We start from the raw sequence: 25,903 nt of genomic DNA, 5'->3' as shown, positions 1-25,903 counted from the left end.
GCAGGGCTAATGAAAGGTCCCTCCCTGAACCCAGGGTGAGTCAGCTCTCTCCTTCATTCTAACCCTGATGCCACACTAAGACAATAGGCATCACACTTGGTCAAGGGCATTTTTACAAGTTAATATAGGAATCTGTTCAGTTATGAAATTTTTATTTTTATTTAAGTCTACTAAAAATATAGCTAGAAATATGTTCCTGATTTCTGAGAATATTTATGACCAACTTAAACACAAGTGTGCCCATGCAAAATTCCCCCCTTGGCCAGGTTTAAAAAGCTGTGCAAACTGACTTCAGTGTTTGATTCAGCAAAAACACTTCCATGAAGAAAAGTGACTTATGTTAAGGGCCCCAGGGGAGGCACTGGTAGCTCCTGCAGCCTTGGGTGCTGTCCATGGTTCTGAATTCCCTGAGAACCTGCACAGGGTTCACCTGCAACTTCAGAGATGCCCTTTCAATATTGGCTGTGTCTTGTCCTGTTTTTCTGTCTTCACCAAGGCATTTTATCAGGTGCCTTCATCTTCCATGACATAGCCAACAGGTTGGACAAAGCCGTACTATGAGACCTCTGGTATTTGGAGGAGGCCACATAGCATGCCTTCACCATCCCCACAATGGCATTCCTCAAGTTCTTCACAGTGCTCATGAGGGACATGGCGCTGTCTAGCCCAGAGGTAGGAAGCTCCCCACCATGGTTTTGCTCCTTGGCCCTGACCTTGCTGCAGATGTTGAGCTGGTGACAATAGAGGGCAATGTGCTGCTGGGAGACCAGCAGGACCTGCTTGCAGGCCACGTGTGGGCAATGGTCTGCAGTGGTATGGCCACCCTTGTGCCACCTGAAAATTGCCTTGGTGATTTTCTTAGCAGTGATGCACAGCCGATGTATTTTGAGCTTCCCAAGCCTCTGGCAAAGTCCCTCACCTCCACAACAATCATGCTCATCTGCCTGGACAGCATAATTGTGTGGTTACTACTGTTGTGCATTTTGAACACGTCAGCATCCAAGTTTCTCTTTCCTCCTGGAAGCTGACTGCCTGTCCCTCAGTGTTTTCTTTTTGCTCTTGGGGAGGCTAGCCAGCATGGCCTGGGCACTCTGGCCCACTATAGGCTGATCAAATCCTGTCTGGGCACTTGTCCTACTTCAGACAAGGAAGTCTTCTGTCTTCAAGTCAGAGTCATGCATCTAGTTGGGAGTCCCACTCAGTAGCACCACTTTCCTGGTGTCCCCCATGCCACTGCCTACCAGGCAGGAGGCTTCAATCAACTCATTTTCATCCATGGACAGGCAGGATCTGAGCTGAGGGCTTTCACCGCTGCATCCACTTGCTCAGTAAAATGTGTCATGACAGTGTTGGAGAGAAGCTTGGGAGCTTCCAGCACCTTCTCTCATGTGGTCCCCTGGCTCATAGGTAGTTGTCCATGGCTCAGGCGACTGCAGGAATGACCCAGGTTACTTGGCCTCAGATTGTGACAGCTCTGTGGTACAGCCCATCCATATCATTCTCATGGGGAACAATGACACATCTGTTTACATATTCCAATATGTGACACTCTGAGACAGGGAGGAAGTCATCAGTGGATATAACATCATCGACACCTTCTGTGAGAACATGGACTGGTTTTTCCCACTCTTCTTTCAAAAGATCCACATACTCTTGGGACAGTTCACTCTCTGCTTTAGCTGCTACCGCCAATGCGGCATTGCTATCCTCAGGACATAGAGTTTCTAGCAGGCTTACAGAGGTCTGAACAAGCTTGGTATCTTCTTCATTGTTTGAAATGGAACAGGCCAGTTGATGGCCTCAGAAAATTTATTGGCATGTTCCCAGAAACTTGGGCACCCACTTTAAGTTCTTTCTCATTTCCACCTTTTGCAGTTTCAATCAGTTCTAACAGGGGAACACTGGTTTCCAGGAATGAATCTGACCAGGGGTCCATGACAGTTTGGGAAGGTGCCTACACAGGTCTCTATTCTCTTCATCATTTTACGTATTGCAGAATTGAGCACATAGTTCCTCTTTTTAAACATTTATTTATTTGTTTGTTTGTTTCCGTACTTATTACAGAGAGGGGAATAGAGAGAGAAGGAGAGGGGGAGAAGATCGATGTGAAAGACACATCCATCTGTATGTGCCCCCACATGATCACGATGGCCCACAACTTTCACTTCCCGTTGCCTTTTAGCTGCTGCGATGTTGAGTTTATCCACTTGAGGTTCCTGGGCTTTATATTGTATTCCCAAGACTTGTTCAGAGCCATCATTCCTCAGTTTCAAGATGCCATCTCCACAACTTTCACCTGTACAAGTAATTTGTAGACACCTGCCATGTCAGCCAAAACAAGCAGCCAGGTAACTGCAGAGAGCAAAGCTGGGCTGCCTGAACCACATTGCCACACATCAGAGAGGAACAGGGGTCATCCACAAATTCTCCCGCAGCCTATACATCAAATCAACTTCTTTTCCAACATCTTCTGCAGCAGACACGAGATTCTCCTTCAGACACTGACTCTCCTTCCAATTTTATCCCATTCTCCAAGAATTCTCACTTGCTTTTTGACAAGATGCACCAAAAACCGGGACCTTCTTGGAATGGTCTCTCTTCTCTTTAGAGGGACCCTTCCTATTGGTGTTCACCAGACGTAGCCTGTGCAACAAGAGTCTCCAATAGTCTCTCAACTGCCAGAGTCGGAATGTCTAGACTTCACAGGTTTCCCATCTGAAGTCTACGTTGCCTGCGAGCACAGCAGGCACTTCTGTGGGGAAGGGAGCAAGCACAGCAATTTTCCCAAGGCCCGGAGCCAACAGTCACCACTTGTTCCTCCCATGCAGCTCCAAGGAACAAATCCTGGTGAACTTTCTTGGTAAAAATTCTAAAGAAAGTAGGAATAGAAGAAAAATCTTTACAACCAATAAAATCAATCTTCAAAGTCAACAGCAAACATCACTCTAAATCAGTGAATGCTGAAGGTGCTTCTGTTACAATAGGAGGGGAAATACCTGATGAACCCACAACATTAGTCAACATGGGTCTGCTAATTCTCTGTGTCACACGCAAATAAGAACATGAAATAAGTGTAAATATTTGCAAAGATGAGATTAAATTCTTCGGCTTGCCACCAACGTGATTCTTTCACCAGGAGCCATGAAACAGGCTCACAGGGAACCACTAACAGTATTAAAATAGTAAGAGGAGATACATTGTAAGTCCTGAATACATGCTCCATATATACAAACACAACAGCTTGTGTATGCTGTAGGACAGAGAGAATTAGAAATGGAACATGTCTCATTGTCAAAAGTGACAAACCATAAAACACCTAGGAACAAATCTAATGAGTAAGGTATATGCTGTGATTTGGAAGACTAATTCTAAAAATGTCAATCTTTACAAAATTGATACATAAATTCAAATTACTTTTTACATGAATGCCACTGGAGATTAATGAGGAACTGGATGAAATAATTTAAAAATGCACACAAAACAATCCCTGTCTGAAAATGGCCAAGAATATTAGGAAGAACACTGAGTGGTTACTTTTCACTCAGATATTGAAAGTGAATTAATAAAAAATTCCTCTTCATCCAGATTAGTGTAGCCTTAGAAATAGACCACTATGCTGTGGAACATGATAGGTAACTCAAAAATGGATGTACACACAGAGACAACTTAATATGTGGCATAAACGATGTCACAACTCGACAGTAAAAGACTCTTTATGGTCAGACATCACTACTACCCATCAGCAAGAGAGAAACCAAGATTTCTACCTCTTACAATATACAAAATCAGAACTGGCTTCAAGATTGACATGTCAGAAGGGAGGAATGAATATCAGTGAAATGGTTGGGATGGGAGCCAGATTGCATGGGGTTGGGAGGGGATTGGAGGTGAGCCGTGAGACCAGTCACTGGAATGTGACACAGTGAACACTCCCATCTCTTGTGATACACAGACACGCACCCACTCTGGTACACACTGCCCTAATCTACAGGCGCTTGGTTTTACTTCTCACCTGATGGAGGCCATTTTCTGATATGTAGAAAATTCATAGCAGGTGAAGATAATAGCCCACAAAAAGATAACAATCACTTCATTAGCATAATAAACACATCAACTAACCAACACAGGAGCTTTATTGGTCAAGTCCCGCATACTGGGCAACTTTTGGTATGAAATATTCCTGTAAAGTCTTACGTCTTATGTCTTACACCAAAGAGCGGCAGATCTACAATGAGAGGGACTTACAGAAGATGCCAAGGCTACGTGTACGTGAATGTCAGATGCTTAGGGATTAATGGGGACCAATATCGACCAGGAACAGAAGACTCCTATTGTCCCCTTCACTACAAAAGCCTGTTTAAGAAAAAAGGTCTTTGTGGTGAGCAGGGGATGAAGTTAAGCAAAGTAAATAGTCTGGAGGTTCCTCTAGTGAGTGTCAGCTCATCAGTTTCCTGGTCCATCTGACACGTCCTGAGGCCTTTTGGCCTCTTTCCCCAAGGAGATCCTCCAGAATCCCTAAACCAATTCTTTCAGCCTCCCACGGTAGCCCCAACATAGTGCCTTTCTTCTCCAGGGTGAGGATGTAGAACATCTGCTTATTTTCATTGGCCTAAATGGTACCTGTGTGTGCAGAGGTCTCAAACTCCCATGACTGGGAGATCAGAGGTTTGTGGGGTTACGACTTGCTGTCCTCCCATTTCCTGTTCACCTGTGGGCTGATGTACCCTGAGGATCCCAGACTTCAAGGGTGGCCAGCACACCTGCCCCGTGTGGGGAGGGTCTAGATGAGCTGAGTGAAGAGGTGGCCTTGTGGCTTTGAGTCATTTTTCCTCAGCATGGCTGTGTGTGATATCATGTCCCCAGGTAGAACACCTGTATTGTGACAGAGCCTCCCCATGTCCCAGTAACTTCGGCTTCTGATGGAAAGGAGCTCAGGATGGAAGTAGAGTCCTTGCCAGCTGAGCATCTTCTCCTGGTGAAGAAGACAACTGGGTCCAACATGGAAATCTCTTGTGCACAGAACAGGTCACATGGCCAGAGCCCCAAGTGCCTTTCTTTGCACACAGCCTGGATGGTCGCTATGACACTGATAGGGCTTGAAGCCACTTTGGGGTTGTTTTTTTGTAATTTACTCAGTCTTTACCTTGCTGCTGGATCTGTGTGAACTTCCAGAGCTCTGGGATTGGGGCAGGGTATGTGCTTGAAATTTGACGTGTATGACTTTGCGTATCTGTTGGAGAACATTCTTCCTAAGTTGAGATTCTAGGCTATGACACAGAAAGAACATACAGCCACCCTAAGACAATGGAGCTGTAGCAAGAGTTGCTGAACAAGAAGAAGGGAGCACTGTCGGATGTTCCAGCCCTTTCCTGGGCCAGGGTCTCCCTTGGCAGCTCACCTCTTGCAGCATGGTTAGGGAACTGAGGGCTGTGCACAGGGGCCAGTGGGAGAGGGAGGGGAGGTGCAGCCTAGCACACGTGTCACTGGAGCCTCAGGAAGTACATCTCAGGGGCTCTTCAGTGCACACGTCAGGGGAGGAAGTGGTAACACACCTTACAGAATTTCTCAGCTGAGGCACATGGGTGATGTGGGCACCGTGACAGATCCCTGCAGCCTTGGGGAAAGCCCAATCTATCTCTTTCCAGTTTTGATACTGCTTATCAAAGTAAAATGTTATTGATAAATACATTTCCTATTGAACTGGATGAGGCCTGCTTTTGATGTTACATATCCCTGGAGAGCATCATGTATAGGTAAAAATGGGGCCCTTTCAGTCACGGTGTTCATCCTCAGAGGTCTTGACTCTGAAGCACTTGTCACTTGATTGTGCACCTGTGAAAAGCATAAGTCTGGGGCACCAATGTCACTGGGGTCCATGTGTTCCTTTGGAGAATGGGCCAAGGTTGACAGTGGGATCTGCCACTCAAAATTATTTTAATGATTGGTCAGCCACAGCACACTGGGCCCTTCTTGATGTTATTCAAAGCCAGGACACAGGGACCCCTCTCTGTAGACATAAGTTGTGTCCTGCAAAATACTGCTCACACGGAGCCCTTCAGAGTCTGGACTTGCACATGCAGACTCAGTGCCATGTAGGATCTGACGGACGACGTGTACATCATCCATCTTGGTAAAAGGGAACAAGGATGTTTATGCCGGGGAGGTGGCACATGACAACCAGTGTCACCAGGTGATACATAAATTGTATCACAAAGTAAACGTGGACATCATGATCCAGAAATGATGATGACTCAAATGTTCCCATCCCCCATGATTCTCTTCCCCAGTTAGACACACAGAGCTGAAGGAGCCCTGGGATTTCAACAGCTGCTGAAGGACACCTGTCAGCAGCCCATCCTGCTGAGGACCATAGTCAAGGGATTCTGTGTGTCTTGGGATAAACAGTACCTTCCCCACCCATCACCCTCCTATACACTGAGTTCCAAGATGCAGGACACAGGATTAGAAAATAACAATAACAGTCACTTAGATGTGATCATATTACAGGATAGAAAGTGATTGAAAAGTGATGATCTTATTTCAACTAAAAGAAATTCCACTTGAACCAGAGCCAAAATCAGAAACACACTCAATTAGCTTTTAGGATAAATCAACATTGATCCTTGGCAAAGTTGATTAGATTCAGTCTGACATTTGCCTTTGGGTTGAGGTGGTTTATTCTGTTTGACTTAGGACTTACATTCTTTGTTTTTGTTGCATAATCGGAACAGCTGACACTTACTGCCAGGTACTTTGGTGACCATTGCTCCTGAATTAATTTATTTATCCTCGCACAAATGCCTTGCTCTCAGCCTTCTTGTACAGATGAGGAGAGTGAGGCTGAGAGGGTCAGCACCTTGCTGAAGATCCCACAAGTAGAAAGCTCCAGAGCTGAGCTTGAATCCAGGTAGGCCCTAGATTTGGGTTCTTCCTCACAACTCAGTAAGGGAAAACATCCTAAATTTGAAAGACCCAAACAGCACTGCCTAATTCAAAACAATGTGTGAAACTGCCCCATTAGCATTCTGATGTGGGCGGGATTGAAACTCTACAGTAATTTGAGAAGAGCTGACTTTACATTTTCTTATATTTCTTCAGGAACAAGGTGTGTGCCTTGGTGTTTTCAGATTCCTTGTTATATCTGTGAGGAATTTTTCACGACTTTATCTTTCAAGGTGTGCGTGTGTGAACTGTGTGAACCTCAATGTATTTGTGTTGCTGCTGGAGTTGCTGTGGCCAGAGGTGCCCGTATCTCTGTTGCGTCCCGTGGTGATACAGGTTTATGGGAAGAGAGTGTCCCTCGCAGGCCGTCCTGCAATTCAGCTGCATCACGAACTTTCATCCGTTCTCACAGTTTTTCTCAGGAGGTCATCTTAGATTTCTCAGAGAGGCCATCAATCCTCTACATACCATGACCAGTCACTGATTTGCTTTTTGTCCGACATTTCTCCTTGTTTGAAGAAAGTGACGCCACCAGGATGTTGGCCTTCATTTTTACTAGTCTCTAGTTCCTGGACAGTTTTATGGTCACAGAAACATGGGGCAGAAATTACACAGCGCTGCTACCCTTATTTCAACACAGGCACAGCCTTCCCTGCACTCATCATCGCATGCCTGGTGGCACCTTTGTCTCCACAGAGTGCAATTCCTGGGTGGTGGGGTCAGGGGACGTGTAGTTTATAAGAAACGGCCACACTGTCCTCCAGGGTGGTGGCACATTTGGCATTCCAGCAGACAAGACGAGAAGTTCCTGTTGATCCACTTGGGCAAGTGGAGTGGTGTCCCCTCAGCCACCCTTGGTCCCCAGGGTGGCTGGGACACAGGGGTCCTCTGTCTGACCTGGCCCAGTCACAAAGCCGTCCCTATCCTACTGGGAACTCGTGTTTAGGGTAACACACATGGGTTCCTGTGTTCCCTACCAGCGACCTAGGTCATCGTGTCTGGTCTTCCCTGGTGCTGTTCCCATGGGATCACTCCTCCCAGCACCACCTCATGTCCAACCCTGTGTCTCCTGAGAGACCCTCAGTATGTTCTCTGTCCACAGACTATTTCCTAACACCTTGCCTCTGAGCAGTCCAAGCCCCCCAGGCTTCCATGGGGTGCTGGTGAGTGGTTGGGGACAGGAGGAAGACAAGCCTTGTGCTCACTGCTGCTGCTGGGATCCTCAGGACACAGCAGATGCCACCCTCATACCTGACAAGGGAACTGTCACTTAGGTAAGTTTCCTGTAGATTTGGTGGAACCCTTGCTACACCGAGATTCAACCATTATATGAGTGTTGGAGGAGGGAGATGGCCAGGAAGTCTTCCTCTTGGCACAGTGTTCCCTCAGACTCAAACACCACTGGTATCTTCACAAGTGTCCCCACACTCTGACCTGTCTCCCTCAAGGCCCAGAGTGACCCTGTCCCAGCAGATTCCCTTCTGCCCTGAGATGCCCCCGAAGCAAACATTCCAGGACTATGTGCCGATCCTCTTCTCTGTCCCAGGTTCTAGGTTTAGACAGATGAGCAAAACCAGTCAGTGCCTGCAAATAAGGAGATAAATTCTAAGGGGGCTCCCATCAATCAACTGATTGTACATGTATGAAACTCCACTGAAGGAGCTTAATCCTAGTGGGCACCCACTAATCAAGTAATCACAGTTTTGTAAAACTTCAACTTTGGTTTATGCCACAAAGGAGATGTACATGGTGCCAGCAATGATGATGGTTCACTAAGATACCAGGGTTGTGCCCATGGTCGTTGGCATCAGGTCTCAGTGAGGAAGGAAGCACTGGAAGCCAGGCCTTGTAACCTGCCACGTCCGAGTGGGCAGGACCTGTGAGGCTCACTGGGTACAAATAGCCCTGGGCTCCCCAGGCTGCTGAGTCCAGCTGCTAACTGCTCATTGTTCGCTGAAGCTGAACTCAGAGCAACATCCACCATGAGACTTTCCCTGTCTGTCCTGCTGGTCACTCTGGCCCTTTGCTGCTATGAGGGTGAGTATCACTCCTAATAAGACTACTACCAGCCCAGGTCAATAATCTCTGAATTAGGGAACTTATTTGGGAAGGGGGTGAACAGATCAAAATCCAAACCAGCCCCACTATGTGGACTAGCTCCCCGAAGGATGAAGGTACCTGTATCAATTCCCATCACCCTGGAACTTTAAAGAAAACCTTTCAGGCCACTTTGAAGAGCTCCCCATCTGAAGCCTCACTCCCTGTCTCGGGTCTATGTTCACAAGCAGCAGGACTGGGTAGATTTGGTTGTGCATCACGGTTCTGCCACTCAGCAGCTCTCTGACTTGAACTCAAGATTCTCAACCTCCCCAAGCCTCCCCTCATCCTTGGTTCCCACAGCCACCAGCAGGAGCAGCTCTGACCACAGAGTGAGACCAAGGGTGTCAGGGGCCTGCTCTGGGTCTCATCAGCAGTTCTCCTTCCCAGAGTCTTTGGTGCCAGTTGAGTCCATGCCTCCCGAACTCTTTCTCTCAGACTCATAGTATGTACCAGCCTGGAGGGTTTTAGGACACTTCTAGGTTCAAGAAGAGACAGCAAGGTCTGGCTCCCCCAGGAGTCAGTCAGGAGCAGCAGCACTCAACACATCCACACACCCTGCTGCTTTTCTGCAAGTCCGACCAGGACCAGAAGAACCAGTGCAATATTAGGGCCACACTGGCTGGGGTTCTAGGTATTTTCTAGCCACTCATCCAGCCATACTTTGTGGTGTCTTCATGCCCTCGACTCTGATCCAAGTGCTTTTGACTCTTTGTCTTTCCTCTGACTTCTGAACTCCTCCTCTTTCCCCGTGTTGCCTCTGATCTGACCTCTCCCCATCTCTGCAGAGTTGCTGTCTGATCAAGTCACGTGACAGCCGGGCAGAACACATTCCCTGATGCATGTTGTTGTAGAAACTAGGGGCAGAGTGGGGGTTGGGGATGGAGAATCCAGACCAGGAAGAGTGGTGACTTCGGGTCTCAGCACAATGCCCTTGGAGCCGAAAGCAGACCCCAGTTGCCACCTCCCAACATCTCAAAGGAATTCTCTAGTCAGTGCCAACCAGAAGAGCTAGTCGGTGTTCATGTGTGATCCTCAGATCTCTTTCTAAGTTATTTAGCTGTCTTCACCAATGACATAACTCCACTGTTTAATTTACTCTCAAAAGAGCATCTTCCAACATTCCATCATTGGAACCAGCTCCTCTCCAGACTTGGTGCCTCCTCTCAGATCTCTGTGAAATTGTCCTCTCCCACTGAGATGGAAAAACTGATTGCTAAAAGCTCCTCTACCCCAACATCAAAGACAAAAAGAACATGTCACTCTAATGACAGACCAAACCCTAATTTCTGAAATCCAAGGAAAGTGAGTTTCAGCAAAGCAGGAGAGTCTTGGAAAGGCGTGCGTATACATTACACCAGAGAACAGCTGAACTGGGGCTTGGTGAATGTTTATTTTCCCGGAACCAGCCCTGTTGGGCTCTGTGAGTTGAGCAAGTTACAACTTCTAGAATTTTCCATTGTCATTGGCACACTTATGGGATGGGACCATAAAACCCCTGGCTTTCTTATCTAAGGTGTGGGGCTGTGGGGGGAAATTGACTTCCTTCCATCAATTTTATTTCTTCTGCTGCTGCTCCAGCAAATGCAAAAGTCTGTCCAGCTGTGATGTCTCAACTCAGAAGCTTCTTTTTGGAACCTGCACCTCTCTACAACTTGAATCTTCTGAGATTTCTTCCACCTAGAGAAGCTGCAGAAGCCTCAATGAAAGTGAAGGAATGCATAGACCTTGTGCCCAGAGAGGACAGAGAGAATATTTTCAAAATTGTGGTAAATAGTTTCTCCTTTTCTCAGGGGCTTGTGCTCAGCTGCTCAGCCAGGAGGGAAGTCAGGGTGCTGCACTGTGGGCACTGGATGAGGAGGCACCTCCCCATCTTCTCAAGGTGACAGAGTGGCCTATGGTCACAGAGTGGATGATGATATGACACCTGCTGAGCTAGACTAAGGCTGCATAGTACATCCAGCATGTTCCTCCTTTTCAGGTCACCCCTTTGGGCACATGTACCCACAGTGTCCTCGGGAGGACGACCAGAGCCCAGGTTGTGATGCTGAAGGGCAGACTGCTGCTTGCCTGCCTGAGAGGATTCAAAGTTCAGAGGGCCAGATTTGTCACCCAGTGGCACAGTCCTTGGGGAGTCTCATGGAGAGTGGGGAGTGTTGGAGGGCAGGCACTGGGCCAGGGGTGGGGTGATGGGGGACGCAGACCAAGGCCCTCTGTCAGGAAGAAGGGATGACTGGCTGGGGTCCTCCAGCTCCTACAGAGAAAGCCCCTCCCTGTCCATCTGCCCTACTTTCCCAGCCCTCACCTATCACAACCAGTGGGCACAGACCCTCCCCGTTACATTCTAAGCAGCCTCAGGTGGATCTGAGACACTTCTGTTATGTGTTGGGGAAGAAATCAGATAACACAACTGTTTCCTAGCTGGTCCACCCCTGGAATAAGGTCGGGTTAGCACTAATTCCCACACAGGCTGGATGCTCAGTGTGGGGAAGTCCACGTGCTGTGAGGTTGATCTCCACACAGGAGACAGGACATCTCCTGCAGGCACAATGTCCCATGTCCCCTCCCCCCTCTCCCACCCCTGTCCTGTTCTCTCACCCTTCATCCTCTTGGCATGAAAACGTAGAGCCCTCAGACATGGGACTCTGAGAGAGGAAATCCTAGGCTGCTCAGCCTAACCCTTGACCCTCTCCTGGCTCTATTAGAAACCGGAGTCCCATGCCTGGGTCACTTGGGATTTATCTGTCGGCTATAGACATGTTCTTCCCTGTCCTACACGATTTGTCATAGCTTCACCAGGACTACTGATACCCCGCCCATTCAGCTCTCCTGCCTGGTGGCTCCAGTGCCTTTGTTGGGTGCGACGTCCTTCACATGTGGTGTGAACAGTAGTCCCTGTGAACATGTCATCTCCAGGGGCAGCATGACGACTAAAATCTCCTGTCTCTCTCTCTCTCTCTCTCTCTATTTCAGAAAGGTATACAGTCCATATGTAACAATTAGACTTTAAGAATCTTGCACACGAGTGCCTCTCTCATTCAAGGACGGCCTGATCACCCCCAGAAAATGTGAAGGTTTCAACGTCTTGCTTCAATAAAGTATTTGCCCTGCACTTCTCTACCTGTTTTGTTTTTGTCCAACAGTCTGTCCCTGCAATTGGGGTGGTTCTCGTCATGAAGTAGCCCTTGGGTTGTGTCCATAGTACATCCTAGAGACACAGTCTCCAGTGACCATGGTGGCCTGAGGGAGGGATCCCAGAGAGACTGCTGGCTCAAGAGCCGTCCTCCATCCCTGCACAGCTGCCCAGTCACAGCGTTGGGAGAGAAAAGGGGGTGGGGGTTCAAAATCACTCCAAAGTGTCCCACCCCTGGGCTTTGCTGAGGGAACAGCTGCCTCCCTGAGCAGTCACACGGTTCCCACCCAGCAGCCCCACTGCCGTTCCAACCCCATCAGAACCACAAACAGCATGCCTGGTCCTCACTCCTCACTAAGTATCCATGCTTGGAGGGTGCTGGGTAATTTGTTATCTGTCTGCTTCTCTCTTTGTAGTGAATCTCGGGGTCAGCCTTCAGGGAACTCTTTGCTATCTGCACACTCACATTGCTCACCACCCTTGGCTACTCTTCCTTCTTCCTCCAATGCCCCTTAATGCCCCAGAAAAAAGCACCCCACTGCCACGGGCAACACCATGCACACAATCCACACTTACTGCAGCAGAAAAAGTCCAAGAACTGTTTCTGTGCCCAGCCTACGCATCCCCTGGGAGCCCCGCCCAGGCTGAGGGGCCCACCCTCCAGTAAGGCAGCTGATTCAGAGCACTGGGCACACCCTAGGCTCTGGGATCAGTTTCCAATGGCTGCTGGTACTCAGCACCACGTGCTTGGTGGCTTCACAGATGGCATTTTCTCCAGGTGTGGGGTATAAAAGGCTAAGATCTTGAACACTCTGCCTGATCACAGCCTCAGGAGGGCCATGCTGACCTTGGACAGGTGAGGTGAAAATATGTTCCTGGCTGCTTTCACCTTTGAAGGCTGATGGCAGTCCTGGTCTGCTGCCCACATCACTCCAGTCTCTGCTCTAGGACAGGACCTTGCCATCTTCCTTTGTGTGTGTTTGCAAATCGCTCTCTGCCTCTTTCCTTTATGATACATGGGTAGGCATTTGGAGGCCACCAATAAATTCAGAATTTCTCCCTAATTCACAATCTGCACCCACGTCACATCTGCAAAGCCTTCTGTGCCTTGGTGGTTAAATGACAGGCTCCAAGTTTAAGGAATGGATTTGGCAGAGGGTGGTGGGTGGGGCGGGGCTTTATGACCCTACTTCAGCTCATCTACTTCCTGACACCTAAGAGTCCACTGAGGTCTGCCCCTTCCACAGCCAAGCATCCCTCCAACATCTTGGCCTTCCCATCAGCACAGCCATCATCACAGTCCAGTCCCAGCCCTCCCCCACTGCACTCAGGTCCCCTAAACAGCCTCTGGCCTGAGAGGCCCAAGGGCATGAGACTCATGACTTCACTCAGAAATGAGTGTGCTCAGGCCTGTGTGACCCTCACACCTCACCTGGGGCCAAACAAACACTTCATCTTCCTTTCTCTCCTTTGCTGCCACCTTTGCTCTCCCAGATGCTAACCTTCCTTCCTGACAGATTAGGGCATTCAGATGGGGAGACACGAGAAGACAAGAAAGTTCATTCCCAATATTTAGAAAAGAAAAAGCAAGGATGGTAAATCTCTAAACCATAGTCTATTTTCTGGGATACTTTCCTTGAAAGTGTGAAGTTTGATTTCTAAACACTTGCCAGGGCGTACGTTGTTCCCATTTGTGCTGGGAGGGTGAGAGGCTAGAATCCTAAAATGTTCACCTTCCTGCTTTCCCCCGGCTCTGGTCTCTCTTTGGATCAGCAGCAGTTGCCTGAACAGCTACAATGGCTGCAATAATTCTGGTCTGCATCTCTCTGATCTCTTCCATGTGCAGCAATTGCAGAATGTCAGCAGCTTCATCAAGAACTGCATCACCTGTGTCAATCGAAGGCTGTGCTCCTATAAAAAACTGGCAATCAACCCTTCTGTTGTCTGGTTTGCTTTAGTAACTGCACCTGTGTCAGGTGCTCCTGAAGCAAACAGCATGTGGCCTTCAGCATTACTAGGTGATCCTGATGACTTTGAATCTGAAGGTCAGCCAGGGTCGTTATGTCAGCCTTAAAATCAGCATTATCTACATCCACAATGATGAGTGGTTCCACATTTGTAGCTGCACTGTCGGCCATTTTTGTATTTTCGGATACTGAGTCCTTGTATTTCTCAGCATTATGTCTACACTGAAGTGTAACGGCTAAGTCAAGAAGCCATTCCATGGCTTCTTGCCAATCTTGAAGCTTGAAAGGACAACTGACACCTATGAGATACTTTTCAAAAAATGTGGGCCAGTCACTGCTGTGGTTATTGCTTAAATTAACATGATTTCAATCTTGTAATGTCTGGTTTTCTGGTCTGCATACCAAACACTAAAGATTCTCTATTCTCTTTCATGTTTGCAGATGAAGTGGGCAGGGTTATGGTTGTTGAGGGCCATCACCTTGCCTCAACTCTGGCCTGGCTTCTCTCTGTGGTTTCCCAGGCTTGGCTGAGAAGGCAAGGCAACGATGAGAGAGCCAAGCAGTATCTTAATTGATACATACTCATTTAAGACTATTCCAAGTTCTCTGGTCCAAACACAACTTTCTCTCGTGGTTCTTCAGAAAATTCATATTTCAATGATGTGTTCTTGTCTCACGATTAATAAAAATTTACAGTAAAACAGAGTATTCTGGAAAAGTTAAAAATATGACAGCAGGAAAATGTCACAATGGATATGGAAGACAAAGCAAAATAGTACGACAAAAATATACGTGATGGGGGACTCTATTGTTAGAAAATTTCAATTTCAGGTGACAGCTAATAATCCTAGTAATCAATGTATGTAAAAGGCCATTGTTCCAGGAACTGAAGGTAGGACCTGCCCTGACTCCAGGAGACCATCAGCAGTCCCACCTTTGTGTCTCAGGAGGCCTGCAAGCACTGAAGATGGTATCTGATCCCTTGTGCTCCAGGGTGAGATGCCCACCACCCAGGACACAGACAGAAACCAGTGCCCAGAAAACAGATGAAAGACTACCACCAAACAGAGATGAAAGAATGCTGCAGCTTTCCACTGATGCACATTTTTCCTGAATTCCAATACCCTCACTTAACTTTTCCCTCTTCATTGAACAGTTTGGTGAAAATGGAATTGAAGATGGTCTGTTAGGTTACAACTTGCCGTCTTCTCAGTTCATCGTCCATCTGAATAGAAGGCCTATGAAGATTCAATCCCTGCCACTGTTAATGCTTCTGGTAGGTGACAGGCAGCACAAATGCCAGCTTTTCTGTGTTCCTATATATGAAAGACTGGAATATGGAAGAAAAGATAATCATATCTAACTAAAAAAATTCAGAAATGAGACAGATTGTGGTGAGAAGAAAGTCACCAAAGAAATATACTAAAAAATTTTCCTCATAGTGAAAACTTTGAAATGGAGTAGTTCAGTCACGTTCCACACATTTTTGTGACTTTTTGGAACATCACCCCAAACAAAAGCGATTCTTTCAAGAAGAAATATTACTGAACAGTAACAAGGGTTCTGATGCACACTGCCGCCCTCTAGGTAAAAATCCAGAGGCAGAGGTTGGTGAAAATGGAAAGAGGTCACTAATTTAAAAGCTGTACAATTTTGAAAGAATACCAAGCTTCCACCTCAGAGCCTATTCCCTCTGGAACACCCAGAAATACCCCCACCTCCCTCTGCCAGACAGAGATAAGGTGCACCCTGAGTTCCTTGTCCCATTTAAAAATGCCATCCTTTGGGAAACTGCAGGTGGCTGCTGCACAAACACCCAGGCCACTTGGCTTCTTTCCCCTTTGCTGTTGGGCCTCAGGCTTCTCCTAGAGTCTGGCATTAGTCAGCGTCCTGCACACAGGACACCGCCCCTTCTTCCCCTGGCTACCAAATGGCCCAGCACCTGTGCCCCATCCCTCTGGCCATCAGCTCACTGGCAGGTTGGTGGGACCAGTGGAGGAAGACAGTGCAGCACCAGCCATGGGATCAGCTACCCCTTCCTGAGCTGGGGGCAGGGGATGGGTCCTGTTCCCAGGCCACATGGCTTGCAGTGCCCACTGGTCCACAGGCACTCTGGACTCCCAACATAGAGAGCCAGGGGAAGAAAGCCCTCACGTTTCTCCCTATCCTCTCTTTTATATCTCTGGGGCCCAAATATGGTGAACTCCAGAAGGGTTCTCTTTCCCCAGTCAATCCATCCTCCTCCCAAGCGAGACAGGCAGGTCATCACCTGGCACTGCCACCAGGAGTTGGTGTGCTTTTCCCTCTGTCAATCACCATGGCCAGCCTATGCTGACTCCAGGAAGGGCCTCCTTCTCGCTGACTCTCAGCCTATGCAGAGGGAAATTGGTCACACACAGCACCAACAGCTTCAACCTTTCTACCTACAGTGTTTCATGCAACCCATCCATCACACAGCCCCTCCTTGCCCCCACTCAGGTCAGGTCTCTTACACATCCATCTGTATCAGAAACACTAAGTCACATGCAAAGGTGGACAATAAAAAGTGAATCAACACAAGACTGAAAAACACAAAGTAATACTGAAAATTCGGAGGCTCTGAACTATAATTCTACACAGCTAGAATTCTTAAGCAGTCAGCCAGCCTTTAAGCATGAAAATAAATGTTTCAGAAATGCAAATCTTCAAAAGTTTTATCTCCAATGATCTTCTCAGAAGGCAGGAGAGAATGTGCTCTACAAAAAGGCCTAGATGAAGAACGACGAGGCATCCAATTCAGTCAGCACAGGACAGAACATGGGTGTTTATAATGAGTCCGCAGAGAGGAGTATAAAATATTCCCACCCTCAATGCCAGGACACAGTGAAAGAAGCTGCAGGTGAGGCCAGCACGGCAGCTGTGGACCAGATTGGAGAAGTGTCTAGTGCTTCTCATTGTAAGTTTTTCTCAATATTTCCTTTCAAGAACAATGCTCCTATGTCATTATCTTTACAATAAAAATGCTGAAAGTGACAGGAAGTTTAAGACAGAAATGGCAAGGAAGGACAAGATTGAAATTTGCGGAGATAAAGTTTGGCAAAGAAGAGGTTATGAGACTACACATCAACTCAGGTCAACCTGGAATCTACGCTGCACCACACTCGCTGTATTTTGTAGAAAGGACATCAGGGCAGAAGGCCCTTGTTGTTTTTGTGATTGCCTGGAGTATGACTGATAAGGAATATGGCAGGAAATAATACCCTTAAACTGGCTAAATAACTCATGTATTTGTCTGTTGTATGTTGGGTAAGGTGCCAGGCAGTGGAAATGTAGGAGTAGATGAGACAGACCCAGTGACAACTCTGATGGGATTTGTGGTGCAGGAGGGTGGGTGTGAAGGAGACAAGAATGGTGTTGAACATGTCAGAGGACAAGTAGTAAATAATGGGAAGAAAACAGGTTGAGGTGATCCGATGGCCAGTCTGGCTAAGAGATGGGTTCTAGTATTCATTTTCTACAACTTCCCTAATAAACTACCACAAGCTGCGGAGCATTAACCAACAGGAGTTATTTGTCTCATACTTATGTCGTTGACCATAGGTAATGACAGGGATGTGGAATCAGTCAGCAGTTCAGCTCCAGTCACTATCTGTCCATTGCTTGTCCACTGAGGCCTCCTCACACTCCTTATCTTTCACCACAAAGTCAACAGAGATTTCTCCATCACTGGGAGTCTCCACCATGGCTTTACTGCCATTGGAGTTGAAGAGGCTTATTGCAGTGGAATCCCTGAGCATCGCTGGTTCTTTAGCAGCACACCTGCTCTCACCCACTTGATGCCAATAGCACACCACCCACCCTGTCAGGACACTAAGACATCGCTGGCCATGGACAAATGTCCACAGCGGTGGGTGCAATGAGTGAGAAGATCGACCCCCATAGAGAACTACATTTCTAGCAGAGTGGAAACGCATTGTTAGATCTCCCATATTCTCTGTGTTAATGACACTAAAGGACAGAAGGGCACACTTCTCAGCAAGAGGCCCACGGTTAGCAAGAAAATGTGAGCATGAAAGAGGGAATATAAGTAACTGAACAGAGAAGACTTGGTGTAGAAATCTAATGAACCTGAGGTGTCATGAGTGTGTGCCGATTCAATATTTAACCATGCAATTTGTAGAAACATGAAGTTGTGTAAAGTTCAGGGTTTTGGTGACTGAGCCAAGGAGAATAACTACAGGTGACACCTGATCCTGAATCAGCTTCCAAATCCGGCTCCTTGTCCCCAGTCATTGGATGGATCCAGGTTAGGTTGGATCAAGTGAATGTTCTCTTCTGGGGAACAGAAGGGCTGAGGTGGCCCAGTCCCTGCATGTCAGGGCTCCAACTTCTTCTCACCTGGTCTGGCTTGTGGTGGCTGAGTCCAAGCTCTCTCCAGAAACACAAAGAACAACGTGGCAGTAGCACCAGGATGTTAGGCTTGTGCCCAGGCTTAGGGTTGGATGGGGGTCTTGCCTTTATTCAAGTTTCTATTTTATTTTTTAAATTAATTTATTTATTTTTATTCAGTTACAATTGTCTGCATTTTCTCCCCTTCCCTCCACCCCACCCCATCCAGTCCCACCTCCCTACCCCACCTCTACCCTCCCCCTTGATTTTCTCCTTGTGTCCTTTTTAGTAGCCCCTATAGACCCCTCTCCCCACTATCCCCTCCCCACTCCCCTGTGGCTACTGTTACAATGTTCTTAATTTCAGTGTCTCTGGTTATATTTTGTTTGTTTTTTTCCTTTGGTGATTATGTTCCAGTTAAAGCACAATTTACAATAGCCAAGTACTGGAAACAACCTAGTGCCCATCAGCAAATGAGTGGATCAAAAAATTATGGTACATTTACACAATGGATTTCTATGCAGCAGAGAGAAAGAAGGAGCTTATACCCTTTGCAACAGCATGGATGGAACTGGAGAGCATTATGCTAAGTGAAATCAAGTTTCTATTTTAAATGAGCTTCTCTTTCTAACAACACCAAAAATAACACATGTTATATAATCAGAAAGGTCTCTGTAGAATCTCAAAATCTGTCCTGTAGACAAGCTATACAACAACTAATTAGATGCCTACTGTGTCACCTTTGCCACACAAAGTGCAGAAGAGCACAGGTCATGCCCTCTAGGAGCTTCACAGAGAGAGGAGAGCCATAATGTCAGGTTCCACTCACGAGGAGAAAGGTGCACACACAGGGCCAAGGGGTCATGGAAAAGAGATCCCCAGGATTCAAGGCCACAACACAACACAGGAAATAGGCAGTCTCCTATGTGGCATCGAGAATATATACAAAGTTTTAATCTTCAGGGACTCAGTCAAGGACAGTAGAGGAGAAGAGTTCTGGTAGAGCAGTGGCCTCAGCAGAAAATTGTGGGGCCTGCATGGAGATCAACCTAGAGTACACAAGGGCACTTGTGCAAGTCAAGGTCATAAGAGTCCACCTGACTCATAAAGTGAAGGCCCATAGAGGTCTAACTAAGGTGGTCAATAGGGTTGAGGGCTATCTCCATGCCAAAACATCACACCTGGTTCCATAGGGGGCTTTGCCTCCCACTAGTTGTGTGCCAATGGTGAGGTTACTTGGCCCCTCCATCCCACCTTGTACAACTGGGGGGAAATGATATGCCTGCCTCAGAGGTCGGAAACCACACATCTCCCTTTGCTCATCAGAGGCCTGGTCTGTGCTATTGTCCTGGCATTCCATCCATTGTGTGACCTCTTGTACCGTCTGTAGTGCCCTCAGTTTGGCCAATAAAATCTTCATTACTCTGCCCAATGGGTTGTTGTGAAGAGTAAAAGCGATGGTCACAAGGCCTGGCATCAAGTAGTTGCTCTTTAATGGTTTGCATCTGTGTTTTACTAAATCTCGAAGTAAGTAGCACAGGTAGGAGCTACATTCTGAGAAGATTAACAGGCCACCAGCAGGTACAGCATGTTCAAAAGCAATGTATAAATGACTCCTAAATAAAACTCTTCAAGAAAGAGCCAGGTAAATATTAAGTTAGAATGGATCAAAAAAGTAGGACTTCTTTTAAACTGTGGTGATTTTCCTCCCAATGGAACAAGAATATCTCTAGATTTGTAGAAAATGTAAAGTAGCAGCAAGTTTCAGGAGTCTCTAGTGGTCTGAGCAGTCCTCCACAGGGGATCAGAACAACTTGCTCAATGTTACAAATTAATCTCTGGCAATGATGTGGAGGCAGTGCCTGCCCTATGCTCAGCCCCCATGTGAGGACTTACCTGCTGTAACCCACTGGCCTCACTACAACCCCAGAATGATTCTCATTGTATAAGGAGACCCAGCTAAGACAGCTCCACAGCAGCATTGGCCTGAGGCCTGGGAGGCACCTGGTCTAGGAGTGGACAGGGAACTATGATCAGTAAACATTTCTCTGCCCTCAACATCTCCGAAAACCTTTAACTTGAGAACCAAGATGGAGGTGTAGGTAGACACACTGCGCCTCCTCTCACAACCAGAACTGACAGAAAATCTAACGGCAAGGAAGTCCGACACCAAGGTGATAAAAAATAAACATTCACCCAGACCGGTAGAAAGGGCAGAGACAGGCAGCCAGGGCAGAGAGGACTCGCGTTGCTGTGGTGGGGCCTAGACTGGTGGCGTGTGGGACGAACGGGACCGGCAGTCTGACCACTAGCAGACCCTGCGGCCCTACATTCGAGCACAGATAAACCGAGAGGGCGGGACTCAGAGTGGCGGAGAACGGGGCAGACAGTGTGGCAGGTAGCACCCTGTGGCCCCGAATTCCCATAGATAAACCAGGACTAACGGCGGGGAGCGAAGCAGACCGCGTAACCCAGGGTTCCAGCATAATGAAATAAAGCCTCAAACCTCTGATTGAAAACACCCGTGGAGGTTGGGGCAGCAGCAGGAGAAACTCCCAGCCTCACGGGAGAGGTCCTTAGAGAGACCCACAGGGGCCTAGAGTGTGCACAAGCCCACCCACCCGGGAACCAGCACCAAAGGAGCCCAATTTTATTGTGGGTAGCAGAGGGAGTGATTAAGATCCAACGGAGAGTGGAGCGGGCGCCATTGCTCCCTCTCAGCCCCTCCCCCACATACAGCATCACAGTGCAGCGGTCAGCGTTACCCAGCCCCGGGAGGAACACCTAAGGCTCCTCCCCTTACTACGTAATAGGTGAGCCAAGACAAAAAAAAAAAAAAAAAAAAAAAAAAGGACCAAATGACAGAACACTTCAAAGCTCCAGAAATGATTCAAGTAAGCAGCGAACAGATAGCCAACCTATCAGATGCACAGTTCAAAACACTGGTAATAAGATTGCTCACAGAATTGGTTGAATTTGGTTGAAAACTAGATGAAAAAATAAAGGCTATGCTAAGAGAGACAAAGGAAAATGTACAGGGAACCAATAGTGAGGCAAAGGAAACTGGGACTCAAATCAATGGTGTGTACCAGAAGGAAGAAAGAAGCATCCAACCAGAAAAGAATGAAGAAACAAGAATTCAAAAAAATTAGGAGAGGCTTAGGAACCTCCAGGACATCTTGAAACGTTCCAAAATCCGAATTATAGGGGTGCCAGAAGGAGAAGAGGAAGAGCAAAAAAGTGAAAACTTACTTGAACAAATAATGAAGGAGAACTTCCCCAGTCTGGCAAAGGAAATAGACTTCCAGGAAGTCCAGGAAGCTCAGAGAGTCCCAAAGAAGCTGGACCCAAGAGGGAACACACCAAGGCACATCATCATTACATTACCCAAGATGAAACAGAAGGAGAGAATCTTAGAAGCAGCAAGAGAAAAGGACACAGTTACCTACAAAGGACTTCCCATAAGACTGTCAGCTGATTTCTCCAAAGAGACCTTACAGGCAAGAAGGGGCTGGCAAGTATTCCAAGTCATGAAAGGCAAGGACCTACATCCAAGATTACTGTATCCAGCAAAGCTATCATTTAGAATGGAAGGGAAGATAAAGTGCTTCTCAGATAAGGTCAAGTTAAAGAAGCTCATCATCACCAAGCCCTTATTATATGAAATGTTAAAGGGAGTTACCTAAGAAAAAGAAGATAAAAAATATGAACAGTAAGAATGACAGCAAACTCACATTTATTAACGACCACACCTAAAACAAAAACAAGAGCAAACTAGGCAAACAACTAGAACAGGAACAGAACCATAGAGATGGAGATCACATGGAGGGTTGTCAATAGGGGAGTGGGAGGGGGAGAGGGCGGGAAAGGTACAGAGAATAAGTAGCATAGATGATAGGTGGAAAATAGACCGGGGGAGGGTAAGAATAGTGTAGGAAATGTACAAGCCAAAGAACTTATAAGTATGACCCATGGACATGAACTATAAGGAGGGAATGTGGGAGGGAGGGGGTGGGCAGGATGGAGTGGAGTGGGGGGGGAATGGGACAACTGTAATAGCATAATCAATAAATATATTTTTAAAATTTTATTGTTATTCAATTGCAGTTGTCTGCCTTTTCTCCCCACCCCTCCACCCCTCCCCAGCCAAACCCACCTTCCTCACCCCCTCCACGCTCCCCCTTGATTTTGTCAATGTGTCCTTTATAGTAGTTCCTGAAAACGCCTCTCCCCACTATCCCCTCCCCACTGCCCTCTTGTTATTGTTAGATTGCTCTTAACTTCAATGTCTCTGGTTATATTTTGTTTGCTTTTTTCTTTTGTTGATTATGTTCCAGTTAAAGGTATGATCATAGGGTATTTGTCCTTTATGCCTGGCTTATTTCACTTAGCATAATGCTCTCCAGTTCCATCCATGTTGTTGCAAAGGGTACAAGCTCCTTCTTTCTCTCTGCAGCATAGAATTCCATTGTGTAAATGTACCATAGTTTCTGGATCCACTCATTTGCTGATGGGCACTTAGGTTGCTTCCAGTACTTGGCTGTTGTAAATTGTGCTGCTATGAACATTGGGGCCATATTACCCAAAGAGATTTATAGATTCAGTGCAATCCCTATTAAAGTACCTATGACATATTTCATATAGAACAAACTCTTCAGAAATTTATATGGGACCATAAATGACACCGAATAGCTGCAGCAATTTTGAGAAAGAAGAACAAAGCGGGAGGGATCACAATTCCTGATATCAAGATTTTTACTTCTTACAGTATACAAAATCAGAACTGGCTTCAAGATTGACATGTCAGAAGGGAGGAATTTCAGTGAAATGGTTGGGACGGGAGCCAGATTGCATGGGGTAGGGAGGGTATTGGAGGTGAGCAGTGGGACCAGTCACTGGAATGTGACACAGTGAACACTCCCATGTCTTGTGATACACACACACCCACTCTGGCACACACTGACCTAATCCACAGGGGCTTGGTTTTACTTCTCACCTAATGGAGGCCATTTCTCTGACCTGTAGAAAAATTCATAGCAGGTAAAATAATGGCCTACAAGAAAATAGCAAGGACTTCATTAGCATAATAAACACATCAACTAACCAACACAGGAGCTTTATTAGTCAATCCCTGCATACTGGGCAATGTTTGGTAAGAAATATTCCTGTAAAGTCTTACGTCTTATGTCTTACACCAAAGAGCAGCAGATTTACAATGAGAGGGAGTTACAGAAGATGCCAAAGCTATGTGTACATGAATGTCAGATGCTTAGGGATTAATGGGGACCAATATCCACCAGGAACAGAAGACTCCTATTGTCCCCTTCACTGCAAAAGCCTGTTCAAGAAGAAAGGTCTTTGTGGTGAGCAGGGGATGAAGTTAAGCAAAGTAAATAGTCTGGAGGATCCTCTAGTGAGTGTCAGCTCATCAGTTTCCTGGTCCATCTGACATGTCCTGAGGCCTTTTGGCCACTTTCCCCAAGGAGATCCTCCAGAATCCCTAAACCAATTCTTTCAGCCTCCCACGGTAGCCCCAACATAGTGCCTTTCTTCTCCAGGGTGAGGACGTAGAACACCTGCTTATTTTCATCGGCCTAAATAGCACCTGTGTGTGCAGAGGTCTCAAACTCCCATGACTGGGAGGTCAAAGGTTTGTGGGGTTATGACTTGCTGTCCTCCCATTTCCTGTTCACCTGTGGGCTGCTGCACACTGGGGATCCCAGACTTCAAGGGCAGCAAGCACACCTGCCCCATGTGGGGAGAGTCCACAAGAGCTGAGTGAGGAGGTGGCCTTCAAGGCTTTGAGGCAATTCTCCCTCAGAATGGCTGTGTGTGCTGTCAGGTCCCCAAGTAGACCACCTGTATTGTGACAGAGCCTCCCCTTGGCCCAGTACCTTGGCTTCTTCTGGAAAGGAGCTCAGCATGGGAAAAGAGCCCTTGATAGCTGAGGGTCTTCCCTGGTGAAGAAGACCACTGGGTCTGACCTGGAAGTCTCCTGGGCCCAGGACAGGTGACATGACCAGAACCTCAAGTGCCTTTCTTTGCACAGAGACTGGATGGTCACTATGACACTGACAGGGCTTCAAGCCACTTTTGGGTTGTTATTTTGTAATTTACTCAGTCTAGACCTCACTGCTGGGTCTGTTCTACATTCCAGACCTCTGTGATTGGGGTGGGGTATGTGCTTGCAATTTCACGTGTATGATCTTGCATATCTGTTGGAGAACATTCTTCCTATGTTGAGATTCTTGGCTATGACACAGAAAGAACATACACCCCCCCTAAGGCAATGGAGCTGTAACAAGAGTTGCAGAACAAGAAGAAGGGAGCCCTGTCTGATGCTCCAACCCTTTTCTGGTCATGGGTCTCCTTTGGCAAGTCACCTCTTGCAGCATGGTTAGGGAACCAAGGTCTGTGCACAGGGGCCAGTGGGAGAGGGAAGGGGAGGTGCAGCCTAGCACACATGTTCCTGAAGCCTCAGGACGTACATCTCAGGGGGCTCTTCAGTGCACAGTTCAGGGAAGGAAGTGGTAACACGCTTTACGGAGTTTGTCAGCTGAGGTACATGGGGGTTGTGGGCACCGTCACAGATCCCTGCAACCTTGGGGAAAGCCCAATCTATCTCTTTCCAGTTTAGATACTGCTTATCAAAGTAAAATGTTATTGATAAATACATTTCCTATTGAGCTGCATGAGGCCTGCTTTTGATGTTACATATCCATGGGGAGCAACATGTATCGGAAAAAATGGGGTCCTTTTGGTCACGGTGTTGTTCCTCAGAGGTCTTGACCCTAAAGCACTTGTCACTTGATTGTGCACCTGTGAAAACCATAAGTCTGGGGCGCCAATGTCACTGGAGTCCATGTGTTCCTTTGGAGAATGGGCCAAGGTTGACAGTGAGAACTGCCACTCAAAATTATTTTAATGATTGGTCAGCCACAGCACATTAGGCCCTTCTTTGATGTTATTCAAAGCCAGGACACAGGGACCCCTCTCTGTAGACATAAGTTGTGTCCTGCAAAATACTGCTCACACGGAGCCCTTCAGAGTCTGGACTTGCACATGCAGACTCAGTGCCATGTAGGATCTGACGGACGACGTGTACATCATCCGTCTTGGTAAAAGGGAACAAGGATGTTTATGCCGGGGAGGTGGCACATGACAACCAGTGTCACCAGGTGATACATAAATTGTATCACAAAGTAAACGTGGACATCAGGATCCAGAAATGATGATGACTCAAATGTTCCCATCCCCCATGATTCTCTTCCCCAGTTAGACACACAGAGCTGAAGGAGCCCTGGGATTTCAACAGCTGCTGAAGGACACCTGTCAGCAGCCCATCCTGCTGAGGACCATAGTCAAGGGGTTCTGTGTGTCTTGGGATAAACAGTAC

General features: G+C 47.1%; 1 long non-coding RNA gene and 3 pseudogenes across 2 annotated transcripts in view; 1 reads left to right on the top strand and 3 right to left on the bottom strand.

Moving 5' to 3' along the window:
* Positions 1–25,903, top strand: part of LOC128781058 (uncharacterized) — a 59,894-nt gene that overhangs the window by 28,260 nt on the left and 5,731 nt on the right. Inside the window, exon 3 of one of the 2 annotated variants that reach the window (XR_011651184.1) lies at positions 12,013–12,151. The exons of the other annotated variant lie outside the window; for it this stretch is intronic. This is a non-coding gene — a long non-coding RNA (uncharacterized lncRNA). Of the gene's footprint in view, positions 1–12,012; positions 12,152–25,903 lie in introns of those variants that run through there. 2 annotated transcript variants of the gene reach the window in all.
* On the bottom strand, positions 341–2,027 carry LOC128780817 (catenin alpha-1 pseudogene; annotated as a pseudogene).
* On the bottom strand, positions 2,028–2,789 carry LOC139440253 (catenin alpha-1 pseudogene; annotated as a pseudogene).
* LOC112317370 (RNA transcription, translation and transport factor protein pseudogene) lies at positions 13,902–17,915 on the bottom strand (annotated as a pseudogene).

Source organism: Desmodus rotundus, chromosome 5 (assembly GCF_022682495.2).
Source record: "Desmodus rotundus isolate HL8 chromosome 5, HLdesRot8A.1, whole genome shotgun sequence".
Taxonomy (NCBI): domain Eukaryota; kingdom Metazoa; phylum Chordata; class Mammalia; order Chiroptera; family Phyllostomidae; genus Desmodus; species Desmodus rotundus.
Note: the sequence above shows the minus strand (reverse complement) of the source record. Positions and strands in the feature narration are given on the sequence as shown.